At 37.5% G+C, this 12,835-nt stretch overlaps 2 pseudogenes across 2 annotated transcripts; one reads left to right on the top strand and one right to left on the bottom strand.

Annotated features, from left to right (window-relative positions):
* Positions 1 to 120: 120 nt before the first annotated feature.
* Positions 121 to 2,696, top strand: LOC147523690 (uncharacterized; annotated as a pseudogene). The gene has a single exon (XR_015216927.1). The product of XR_015216927.1 is annotated as an uncharacterized LOC147523690 (transcript).
* A 289-nt stretch (positions 2,697 to 2,985) lies between these two features.
* Positions 2,986 to 6,579, bottom strand: LOC147523689 (DEAD-box ATP-dependent RNA helicase 20-like; annotated as a pseudogene). Its single transcript, XR_015216936.1, has 9 exons — positions 6,331 to 6,579; positions 6,167 to 6,231; positions 5,563 to 5,742; positions 5,332 to 5,487; positions 5,082 to 5,236; positions 3,755 to 3,847; positions 3,581 to 3,666; positions 3,260 to 3,494; positions 2,986 to 3,140 (listed from the first exon to the last, which is right to left on the bottom strand). The product of XR_015216936.1 is annotated as a DEAD-box ATP-dependent RNA helicase 20-like (transcript).
* Between the last annotated feature and the right edge of the window lie 6,256 nt (positions 6,580 to 12,835).

Genomic DNA, 12,835 nt, shown 5'->3' with positions numbered 1-12,835 from the left:
GGCTGGGCTGTAGTTGGTGATTACCGGGCCGTGTTGGTGCGCACATTTGAGATCTATGATTATGTTTGGTGTGTACTTGCGTTACTTGATACCGAAGATTCATAAAGGATGGATTCTAATTACGAAATAGATAACCCCAAAGAACACCAGATTTTCCATTAACTTCTTTACATCTATTGGGCTTGGTGGCATCACAGAAAACCTCAGAGAATACCTGAAAAGCATGCCAAAGCTCATTATGCAACAAAAAAGGACAGAAGAAGTTAATGATTCCTCGAGTTCGGCTTCATCCAGCTCTGATGGCCCGGATGCAGAATCAGATTCTTCGGGTAGCTCTGAAGAAAAGAGCGGAAATTGCAGCACAAAAAGCCCTAAAAAGAGGCAATCAGATTCTTCCGGAAGCTCTGAAGAAAAGACCAGATGGAGCCGGAGGAAGGTTTAGATGTCTGTTTGTGTGGGCCAGATATGGGGATGTAAAAGTTTAGACTAGACATCTGTTTGTTGTGCAACACATATGGCTGATGTATAGATATCAGTTTGTGTGCAACACTTATGGGGATGTTCTGCCAGCATTATTAACAACTAATAGTAACTCAATTATCTGAAAATAGAAATGGACGTACTTGCGTTACTTGATACCGAAGATTCATAAAGGATGGATTCTAATTACGAAATAGTAAGTATTCCTAATTAGACAGACACTTGAATCAGAAACAGAAACAGAAAAGGATTAGCCAGTTTTGCACTGGCACACCCCTATAAATATAAGACCTTGCCCCCTCCATCTCGTCTCAATAATAACCATCTGATCTCTTTTCTAAAAAGTTTCAATAATGGCGGTCACATATCGAGGTAGTAGTCGTCATAATAATAATAATAGGCTTCTAAAGAGGTATGCTGATGTGGATATAAACAAGAAGGAAAATAAGAAGTTGAGAGGTGATCCTCGTGAGATGGATGAGGGGTTGATCAAGATGGAAGCGAAGAAGCAAAACAATAATTTGGAAGGAGTGTATGTTCCTCCGTTAAAGCTTGCACAGGATGACGTATTAGATGATAAATCCAGCGTCGCCTACCAGAAGTTAACTTGGGATGCCCTGAGAAAGAGTATTAATGGTCTGGTCAACAAAGTGAATGCTACTAACATTAAGAACATTGTTCCCGAGCTCTTTCAGGAGAATCTCATTAGAGGAAGAGGTCTCTTCTGTAGGTCTGTTATCAAGTCTCAACTAGCGTCTCCTCAGTTTACACATGTCTTTTCAGCATTAGTTTCTGTCGTCAATTCTAAATGTCCTGACGTAGGTCTTCTTCTATTAAAGAGACTTGTGTTGCAACTCATGAGAGCGTATAAGAGAAACGATAAGCCCCAATTGCTCGCTGCCACTAAGTTTATCGCGCACCTTGTTAACCAAGAGGTTGCTCATGAGCTAATTGCTCTGGAGTTACTTACCGTATTATTGGAAAATCCTACTGAAGATAGCGTCGAGGTAGCTGTCGGATTCGTCACTGATTGCGGCTCCCTTCTGCAAGACCTCTCACCAAAGGCCCTCCATGGTATCTTCGAGGGCTTTCGTAGAATACTTCATGAAGGAGAAACTGACAAAAGGCTTCAGTTCTTGATTGAGAGCCTTTTCGCTATTCGGAAAGCCAAGTTTCAGGGTTACCCTGCTGTCCTCCCTGAACTGGATCTTGTGGATCGCGACGACCAGTTAACACACGAGTTATCACTTGAAGACGTCATAGACCCAGAGTCATGTCTCGATATTTTCAAGGCCGATGCACGTTTCTTAGAGAACGAGAGACGCTATGACGAGCTAAAGAGAAACATCCTTAGTGATGAATCATCATCGTCTGAGGATGAAGCGGGGTCAGACGAAGAATCTGATGATGAAAAGATGGACATAAGAGACGAAACAGAGACTGACATTGTGAATTTGCGACGTACGATTTATCTGACCATCATGTCAAGCATTGACTTCGTGGAGGCTGGGCACAAACTCCTACAAATTAAGGTTCAGCCAGGCCAGGAGATGGAGCTATGCATCATGCTCCTGGAGTGTTGCAGCCAGGAGCAAACTTATCAGCGCTATTATGGTCTTTTGGGGCATCGCCTCTGCATGATCAGTGAGATATACCAGAAACACTTTGAGAATTGCTTTGTCAAACAATATTCAACGATTCATCAGCTTGAAACTTGTAAGCTGCGTAATGTGGCAAAGTTCTTCGCTCAGCTCCTTGCCAACGATGCATTGCCTTGGCAAGTGTTCTCTTAGGTAAGTTTGACGGAGGAAGATACAACATCATCTTCCCGCATCTTCATTAAAATTCTGTTCAACGAACTGTATGAGCATCTTGGCATTCGATTACTGAATGAAAGACTTGAAGATCCACTAATGCAGACTTATTTTGAATCGGTATTCCCAAAGGATGACCCCAAGAAAACCAGATTTTGCATCAACTTCTTTACCTGCGTTGGTCTGGGTGGAATCACCGAAAGTCTAAGAGAATTCCTGAAAATGCCAAGGACCATTTACCAACAGAAAAATATGAGGATTCAGTCACTTTGAGTTTCTTCCAAGTTGTTTCTTAAATTTTAATCTCGGTAAATTACTAGCTTGTTGACTAATGAATTTTTTGCGGTTTTCACTAATTTGTAAATTAATTCAACTTATTGAGATGATATATTGATTTGGCAAGTGTTCCCTCAAATGCTTACAATTGTTCAGTTTGCTTTGAAATTATAAAGAGCAGTGTTTGCATGAATCAACTGTGCTATATTTTTTCTTCATGTACTTTGTGCTGTTGTGACTTGTGAGTAGTTAACGCACAACATGCGTAGTTATGCAATTTCTGGATTCGGACAATTTTTCCTAAAGGCTTGCTAAGCAACTTAAGATCAAATCCATTTTGTATGTACCTTAAGATTGAATACATATTCAAATGTGGACTTTAAATGCTTATTCTCGTCATTTTTAGAGTACTGGGTGATGTCAATCAATAAGATTATTATTAATGACGGGTGAGATCGATGATGGCTTCCCAAGCTAACTGTTTGCAAAGCCAAAGGTGCACTCTTGTAACAAAATTATTAAGAGATCGAAGAGTTCCAACCATTATTGTCATAGCACCTCCCTGCGACCCTGCACCACCAAACTACGAATTAAATCCTGGGAAAACTGGGCAGCAGCCCGCTGACTTATCTTCAGCGACGAAAGAAACAAACAAATGATTTAACACTCCTAATACTAAGTGATCCTACCGAGACCACGTGCATCTACATCAGTGGCAATCATTATAAGGCTTCTGTCACTTTTAAACTCAGCTCGAACCCAATCCCTTTCAGACTGGTTTTTATCACCGAGTATGGACAGAGCCGGCCATCCATTCAATCTCAGATTCTCAGCTGTCTAGTGACATGATCACATCCTTTTTTTGTTTCCACAAATATCAAAATTCGGCTCCCATCCATCAGTTCATTCAGCAGTTTAATCAGCCTGGAAAAGAGAAGGCACACTCAGCATCAGAAAAGCAAGAGAAAAGAATATCAAACTTATCAGTTACAATAGTCTCTAAGACAAACCTATTGTGCATCTCTCCATCTGTTACAACTTCAATAACCTGATTTATAGAGGGGTTGGCTTTCAGATCTGATGATCCTATAATCACCTAGAAGAGTATCCAGATCAAAATATAAGATCAATCGTGTCCAATAGAAGATTGCAAGGATCATAAAAAGGGGTTCCGATGCACCCACCTTGTAGGGATTGTGTAAGAACTGCCTTGCCAAAGCCTCCACCTCCTTTGGCCATGTGGCACTCCAAAATAGTGTCTGCCTATCAGGCCGTATCTGTGGATGGGTAATACATTTTAGGTCCAAAGTATCATATAAAAAATACAACTAACTGAACTAAGAACTACCAAAGATGGTGCTTCAGGAGAAGCATAAACTAGGAAGTTAGTTTCAAAAGTTTCAGATTCTTCAGAATCAAGTGAAGCATATAAGCACAAAGTAAGGAAAGAGGAGTTGATAAGCTTTAACACCACAGATAGGTGAAATAAAACCTACAAGGACTCTAAGAGCTTACTAATACAAATTCTAGAGAAATCCTGTGATGCTTCAAGGAGATGAAAGCCAAAATTTGCACTCAAACACAATGAACTGGAAACCTTTTTTTTCAGCTCTATTTCATTTTGTTTTATAATTTTGCTCTCAGTTGAAAGGCCAAATTAAAGGTTTTCCACATTGGATCTTCGAGAGAAAATAAATACTCCCTTCACCTATAAACATCAAGAAAAAAACCCACATTTATGCTTGATACAGCCTTCTCCTTCTTTAAAAATGAGAGGAAAACAAACAGTCCCAGTCTCAAAGAAAAAGGATCACAAAGCAACACTAAGCATAAAATTAGCCCTCTCTTAATGAACATTTGAAAGGGAGCTATTTCCTTTAAAGATCTGTTTTCAGTGTGGTTAAAGCAATCAATCATCATCGAGCAAAGAAGACCTTACTAGATAATAATTCACACCTAATAGCTATAGATCCAATTATATAAGTGATTAGCACGTGTAATCGTGTAGAACTTACAAGAAAAAGCAAGAAACAAATGAAATTAAGGTTTCTGCATGTCCAGAAGTGCTTTGTTTTAATTGATTTTGCATCCCCTCTAATAACTCTGCTACGATTAGCAAGCAGAGACAATCATAATGATGAAGAGTGCTTTTAAATAAAAAATATTAAGTATAAACAACAATTACATAGAATAAAGTATAACTAATTGAAGAAGTTTAGGAATATAAACTAGAATGACGAGAGAGAGAGATAAGTAAATGGAGATAGGTGACACACAGTGTAATGAACTAGATACTGGTTAACTATATGACATGTAATGTGACTCAACACCAGCCATGACAATAAGGCTTCAAGCATACACCTCTGAAATGAGGCTTATTACATGGTTGAAACTATAAATAAAGTATTTAGAATCCAATGATATTAATACCAAGCGTAGTATTATCGAAAAAATAAATACCAAGCGTAGTATCACATTAAAGAATATACTCATTCAAAGTAAGGTTCATACTTGTGATATTATTTTCCTGATCTGAGGCTGGAAACCCATGTCCAGCATACGATCAGCTTCATCCAACACAAGGTACGTCACTCTCTGCAAGTTTGTATGGTTGGCTTCCAACATATCAATTAATCGTCCAGGTGTTGTAATTACAATCTCCACGCCTGGAAAAGAAAAACATTAAACCATTAAGAAAAGAACATTAGTATGAAATCTCATCCTAAAAAGGGGGGAAATATAAATTGTGAAAGAACAAGACCTCTTTGAAGATCATGAATCTGTGGTCCTTTGGGTGCACCATCATATATGCTTCTTATGTTTCACCTTGAACCAAATTTACTTGCTTCTTCTTGAATCTGAACAGCCAATTCTCTAGTAGGTGCTAAAACCAAAACAACAGGACCTTCGCCTTGCACTGACAAAAACCTAACCTTAAGTACCCCATAAAAGAAAACAAATTTAAAGAATGACAAACACAAAATTAACTAACCCAATCGAGGCTGCGCCATAACATGTACTAAAGCCGGAAGCAGATAAGACAGTGTTTTGCCGGAACCAGTCTCAGCAATACCAACCAAATCTCTGCCTTTTAAAGCCATTGGCCATCCTTGAGCTTGAATTGGTGTTGGCTCTACGAAACCCAACCTGCTTATAACCTCCAGGCAGAAGTCTAACAATCAAACAAAACCATTCAGCTAATAAGTTACCATCTAACTCCAAAGCAAACAAACTGTGATAGTTATAAGCCGAACCAAAATAATAATAATAATAAATAACTGGAAAATTAGCCTCTTCAAACATCCTAATTGGTTTCGGAATTTCACGTCTCGATCAATATGGCATTACATCATGTGCAGTTATTAGCCTTACAGAAGGACTCTCTCTATAAAAATCTTTCTTAAATGGAACCAAGTTTCCGAAATATCATTTAAATCTCCCTTTTGCCTACTACCTCCCCTACCCCCATCCCACCACTATATCCCCTCCCTCCACGACCCCCACCATAACTTCTATCCCCACCACGTCCACACTCATTCTAGAATCAAACCCTCTACCACCCGCACTGCCCCGCCCACCACTACTAAATCCCCTACCTCCTCCACGACTGCCAGATGGTGGTGGGCCACCACCCATTGGTTGATGGGGTGAGATTAAATCACTACAAGCAATTACATACAGACAAGCTCACTAACTAACTAAGTAAATCAATATCAACACATTAAAGTAAATAAAGTGGGGGGTTGATTTATTTTATTACCTTCTTCTGTCACGGTATGAGGAAGGGTCTGATAATCTATAGTCGTAATGATTCATTTTGGTATGGGGATGATGAACAAAGTTTTGCTCACTGACTATTAATGGGGGGAGGGAAAACGTTATGTATTTGTGTGTTAATTCAACAAAGCTCTATTTTTATTTTTATCATCTTGTTTATTAATTACTAGAAATTGCCCGTTCGTCACTCTGCCATTAGCAAGTAAATACGGCATTACTCCATTTACTTACAAAATGAATATGGTTCAATTTTATTTTTCAATTTACAAAATAAATCATTAACCATGATTTTCTAACATACTAACCATTTGGCCCGGGCTATGGCCGGACTTACTATATAGATAGCTAATGACTCAAAAACTTAAAGTCCACTTGAATAAATAATATATGTATATATTGATAGCTAATTATTCATTGCATACTTTGTTTGAAGGGTTAATGTTTTTATAATTCTTTTTTAAGAGATTGCAAGCTCTCAAACTTTGATCTAGTAAGTGTAATGCATATATTTTTTTTATATGATGCATCAGCAGTAGCGAAAGACAAATCGGTGTCAATTTCAAATCTAGATGAATATCATGATATAGGTGACAATAAATGTTTATTTGTACACCATATTGCACTATTTGCAATATTGAAGTATTGAGACAAATAATAGTTATCACAACAAAAATGTAATTTCTTTAGATTCCCAAGTCATACATCATAAGAAAGTTGAGTTTTTCTATAATCACCACCAACGGAATGTATGAATACACTTTAGAAATCACAGTCTTGTTAAACTTAATCATGCAATCGAACTTATGATAAAAAGAGGGAGAAATGCATACCTATATATCCAATGATAAAAGGAGATGCATATTGTCATCGAGTGTCCTTTTCATCTTCTCCCTGACTTAAATAGTTTTTCTTTGTTGAAATCCAATCCATAAGCTGATTTTAGTGAAAGTTGGTTTCCCGCTAGTGGGTATGCAATTAGGTAAAGCCCATCTTGTTTCTGGACCCCTTTCATTTCAATAAATCTACACTTTCAGCTTATAATGTTTTAAGAACCCATATATTTAGAATCACAAAGAAGTGCAATATCACCACTCTCACAAAGTTTTATAATCTCAACAATCACATGTCTGAAACCTCGATGACACAATGAATCAAGTTCTACAGAAAATTGCTTTACCCAAGACTCCTTGATATTGTACTTCTTTATAACCCATATCCAACATTGCATTGAGATGTACATTGCACCACAGATAGATCCCCTTCAAGCATCCAAAGGCTATAGCGGTCTTCTGTAGGTTTACGCAAATGTGAGCTAGGAATTGAAACAAATCCAAATTCTTCTACACCCAAGCTGAACAACACAATAATAGGCACACCATTTTCTAAACTCTAATCAATAACCATCCAATGAAGACACTTGTGAACAAATACTGAAACATTTTCATAGGCATGACGAAGCACATCTGGAATGATACCATTCTTTCTTCGCCAAACAGTACTACCTAGTGTATGTACTTGAACTCTATTCTCATATAATCCATACTGAGAACCGCGCCCCGCAAACATAACAATCACCATCTTAAACTCCATCTTAGAGTCTTCAAACCCAAAACCCGACAAACATACATCTCTATGCTTACCAGCTGGTTCCATAAATTCATAATAGTCCCATAAATTAATAGCTGCAGACATTACCCCAAAGTTTGGTTCAAGGATTTACTCAGAAACCTCAGAGGAATGTAGTCACTGCTCCAAAGCCTCCTAGTGTCAATCTGACAAATCTAGTGATGGGCTTGTTCAATCGATGATGTAGTAGCGGTGCCTCTCTGCCCTCATTTGCATTCATGAGAAGTAATAAGCAAGGAAGCTTGATTGATCAGGAGTTGCTCATCAAAATCCTCAACAACCTAGAAATGATAGAAAAAATGGTTATAGATTATGGACTAGTAGCCAACCTACAGAGTGTACAGATGCCCAAGTACATCGTCATTGAACATTGAACTTGTGAGTCACACAGCCAGATCTACCACCTGGTTATATCAACAGGGTAGAACCTAATATACCCATTGTCTGTACGACCTACATCAGGACTCTTCCATCCTATGACAAATGCAGTGACACCCATGCAGTATGCACCGCATTCACTTGGAATTTCTCAAATAACCACACCTGTAGTTAAACACCCAGTTAATATAAGAGAGTATTTATGTTAACAATTCATGCCCAAAAAAAAAAAAAAAAAAGTTGCACTATATAAATAGGTTTTGGGGGTTACTTAGGAGCATAACTCCTCTATAAACAAAAAATGATATCCGTGCTAAGCATTTCAGTAATAGAAGCGAGTGCTTGCTGAGGTACTGAATAAATAACAATAGAAAGTGTGAGTTGTTCTGATAGAACATGTGTAAGACAATTGTACGTGTGAATGTATACATTCTATGCAATATAAAGAGAAGATTTAGAGTTATTACTTACAACATAAGAGAGTATAATAGATGAGAAACATCAATGCAAGTTGGAGTTAAATGTAAAAGTCTGGATGACTTAACACATGTACATTATGAGCTTCATCTTCTTGTTGTTGCCTGTCAGAAGTTTGTAACACATGAAAGGAAAATGTGATCATATATCTAAAAACAGCAAAAAGGCCATATTATCTATTCAGAACATAAATCGTAACAACACTGTCCATATGTAAGAGTTGTGACATAGATAGTAACCTCTGAGAGACATCATTGACTTTTTTCGCGTTCGAGAGTGACACGCGCTCCTTTTGTGTGTGTAAATGGTGTATGGATGATGTAGATAGATGATGTAGATGGATGATGGTCGTTGAACAAAATAGAAGCATATCAAAACCTAATTATCCCCCAATAAGTAAAGGATGAGTAGGGTATTGTTCCACTTTTAAGTGTATGTTATGTGAAAGACAGGACTGGAAAAGGGGAGGGATTAAAAACTATGATTGTAGAGATTTTAGATTTTAATGCTAAACTAAACTAAATTAACTAAACTATTGAGAATTTATAAGAGAGGAAATTCAAGAGATTAGAATCCACCAATACTTTTGATCTATGACATTCTGCTTCATGGTTGTTCTTACAAGTAGACTACAATTAGGCCATCGAGCGAGTGCCGATGCCCTCTTGGATGAAACATCGTTAACAATTAACTCTACTTAAGGTTGTTTCTATGTTTATGCTATTAATATTTTCTTTCCTTTTATGTAAGCTCGGGCAGCCATTCAATGTATTACCGAGAGCAACATCAAGGAGTACTTCCTAATAGGGCGGCCATTCAATGAATCACCACTTAAGGCAAACACAAAGAATACTTCCCTTAGGCAGCCACTCCCTGAGCTATCCTTTCTAAGGCAACACAAAGAATACTTCCCTAACTCTAAAGAACTATACTACTAGAAGAAAAGTAAAGAACACTAGCATGATATTAATATTCCAAAACATAAACCCTATTCTATACTTCCATCCCCTGGTGTGGGCAATGAAACTAATAACTAAAAACATAAAGAACTAACCTGATTGAAGAACACCATGAACCAGAAGAATCATTAAACCTTAAGGACTGGCTTCATCTCCTCCCTTGAAGGAGAAGACTAGCCTTCCCTATAGAAGGAAGAACACGAAGAACGAGAAGAAGAAGAGTGGAAGAACATAAGACTAGAAAGACTAATCTATTAAGACTCAACTAGTTAAAACCGAATCTTTTATTATTAATCTCTCTCTGCCTCAAGTTTTGGAGGCAAGATTATAAGTGAATTGGCAAATTACATGAGGCACTTAGGTCCTCTATTTATAGGGCTTACAATGAGTTCTAGAAGCATTCCAAACCGTCATTTGTTTCCTAATACAAATCAACTTCTTTCAGAGTCTAACTTCATCTCCAAAATTGAGAAGGAATTGGCTACAGTGTCATTTCATGCGTCTGGACGCACGATCCATGCGTCCCAAACGCGATCAATGCGTCTGGACGCTCGATCCATGCGTCCCAAACGTGAAAGTCTATTTTGTCTCTTTTGCTCTATCCTTCTATCTTCTTTTGCGGGTTTTGGTCCAAGCAACGAATCCTTTGGCCTTGGACTTCCAAATAGGCTTTAAAATAGGTCCAAGTCGCATCTTTAATAGCTTCAATTCCTTGGCCTTCTCCATGATTGTCCACGGGCTTCCCATGTGATCCTTAATGCTCTGAATTGCTCTGTTTTACCCCTTTTTATCTAATATTCTACAAAACTCTCTTTTTCACTTGTAGAATCTTAAAACATAACTTACAAATACTATTAGTCCACTAAGATGGCTAAACAAGAGGTATAATCGAGGGTTAAATTGCACTTTTTGAGCACTTATCAGAGAGCTTGTTGTTCATCTGTCATTTGCTGTCTTTTATTTTGATGACCGAGACGATCACGCTCTCTGAGCAAGGAAAGTTGTTCTTCAGACATGTATTCGCGTTGTTTTTTCTTCAGCCGTTGATTCTCCAATTGAATGTGCGTTGTGTTATTGCTATCATTAACTATAGTAGATTCTTGTAGGGAAGAGTCGTTCATCATTTCCTTGAATTAATTGGTCGGAAAGAGAATGCATCCAAATAAAAATAAAATAAAAAATCAAACAACTAATTAAGTAATTAAACATTCAAGTAATCAACTACACACTTAAACAGATGGATGAATAACTAATATTGCCAGAGTTAGTGGCGTCAGTGAAATAAATGCAATACCATCGCCCAAGTATAATTAGGTTAAATCATATACACAGTTCCAATTCAAAAATACAAATTATACTAAGTGTTGTCCATGAAAATCAAGAGATTGCATTTAATTAGATGTGTAAGTATAGATAAAACAACGAAAAAAGATGAAATTGAACATCGAGAAGTCGAGAACAGTTGTCGGAGTATGAACAACTTTATACAGATCACTGAGGTAGGGGGCAGCAAACTAAAAGATGCATACCTCATGGACAAAGGTTCGATCATAGCATGCATTGCAGGAGGTGTAATCCAGTGGGCATCGACAAACTGCTTGATCTCATCCTGATCATTATGTGAGGTGGAACTTACCTCCATAGATACTCGATTGGAGCCTTTGTACAAATGCTTAACACACTTGATGGTTGAGCATACTTCGACATTTTTGTGACAATCATATTTCCTCACGAGCAGTTAATACTTTAATAGTCTATTCTACACTCCATACTTCTCAAGGTTACTGGCCTGTTAGTACTGATGATATCCATTGCCCAAGTATAATTACGTTAAATTACATACAAAGTTCCAATTCAAAAATACAAATTATACTAAGTGTTGTCCATGAAAATCAAGAGATTGCATCTAATTAGATGCGTAAGTACAGATAAAACAACGAAAAAAGATGAAATTGAACATCGAGAAGTCGAGAACAGTTGACAGAGTATGAACAACTTTATACAGATCACTGAGGTAGGGGGCAACAAACTAAAAGATGCATACCTCATGGACAAAGGTTCGATCATAGCATGCATTGCATGAGGTGTAATCCAGCGGGCATTGACAAACTGCTTGATCTCATCATGATCATTATGTGAGGTGGAACTTACCTCCATAGATACTCGATTGGAGCCTTTGTACAAATGCTTAACACACTTGATGATTGAGCATACTTTGACATTTCTGTGACAATCATATTTCCTCAGGAGCAGTTAATACCTTATTAGTCTATTCTACACTCCATACTTCTCAAAGTTACTATCCGGTTAGTACTGATGATATCCATTGAAGGTGTTTGGGCCTTGAGGGAACACCATTCACCACTACAATCGGCACACCGTTCACCATTACTGCATGCACTTGAATCAAGTAGTTTGCTAAAATGTTTTGTAATATTAAGTTGCCACTCTGAGGATGTCTAAGATATATTATTAGCGGCAGATAAGTGTTAATAACCAGAAGTCTAGAACCCTCAATACGTAAGTATGTTCAAGTAGTTTAAGTATACGATGAACCTACAAAATGCGATAAATGGTTTGATCTAAAATGAACTTGCAATCTTTCCCTTCTTTCTCTTAATACAAGTAACCTTGATCAGTTTACCAAAACTAAAGTAAGCTAGATCTAAAATAACATGTCATATATATATATATATATAGGAAAATTTATACCAGAAAGAAGTTCACAATAGAAACGATTAACAATGACGAAACAATGGATGCAATACATTTTATTAGCCAACCAGCCGACCAAGTCCTTCGGACATCTATCTTTTGATCCTTTAAGTAGTGAATTTCAGCTTGCAACCTTTCATTCTCTGCTTGGATCAGCTTTAATTGTTCTAGAATATGCTCACACTTGGTATCTTTTTCCACAAACTTGTCATGTATTGCAGCTTGCAATCTATTATTCTCGTCTTTTTCCAGAAAGAAGTTCTTGTCATGTACTGCAGCTTGCAATCTATTATTCTCTGCTTCCATCACTTTAAATTGTTTCAGAACACGTCC

The sequence above is a fragment of the Coptis chinensis genome, chromosome 1 (assembly GCF_015680905.1).
Source record: "Coptis chinensis isolate HL-2020 chromosome 1, ASM1568090v1, whole genome shotgun sequence".
NCBI lineage: Eukaryota > Viridiplantae > Streptophyta > Magnoliopsida > Ranunculales > Ranunculaceae > Coptis > Coptis chinensis.
Note: the sequence above shows the minus strand (reverse complement) of the source record. Positions and strands in the feature narration are given on the sequence as shown.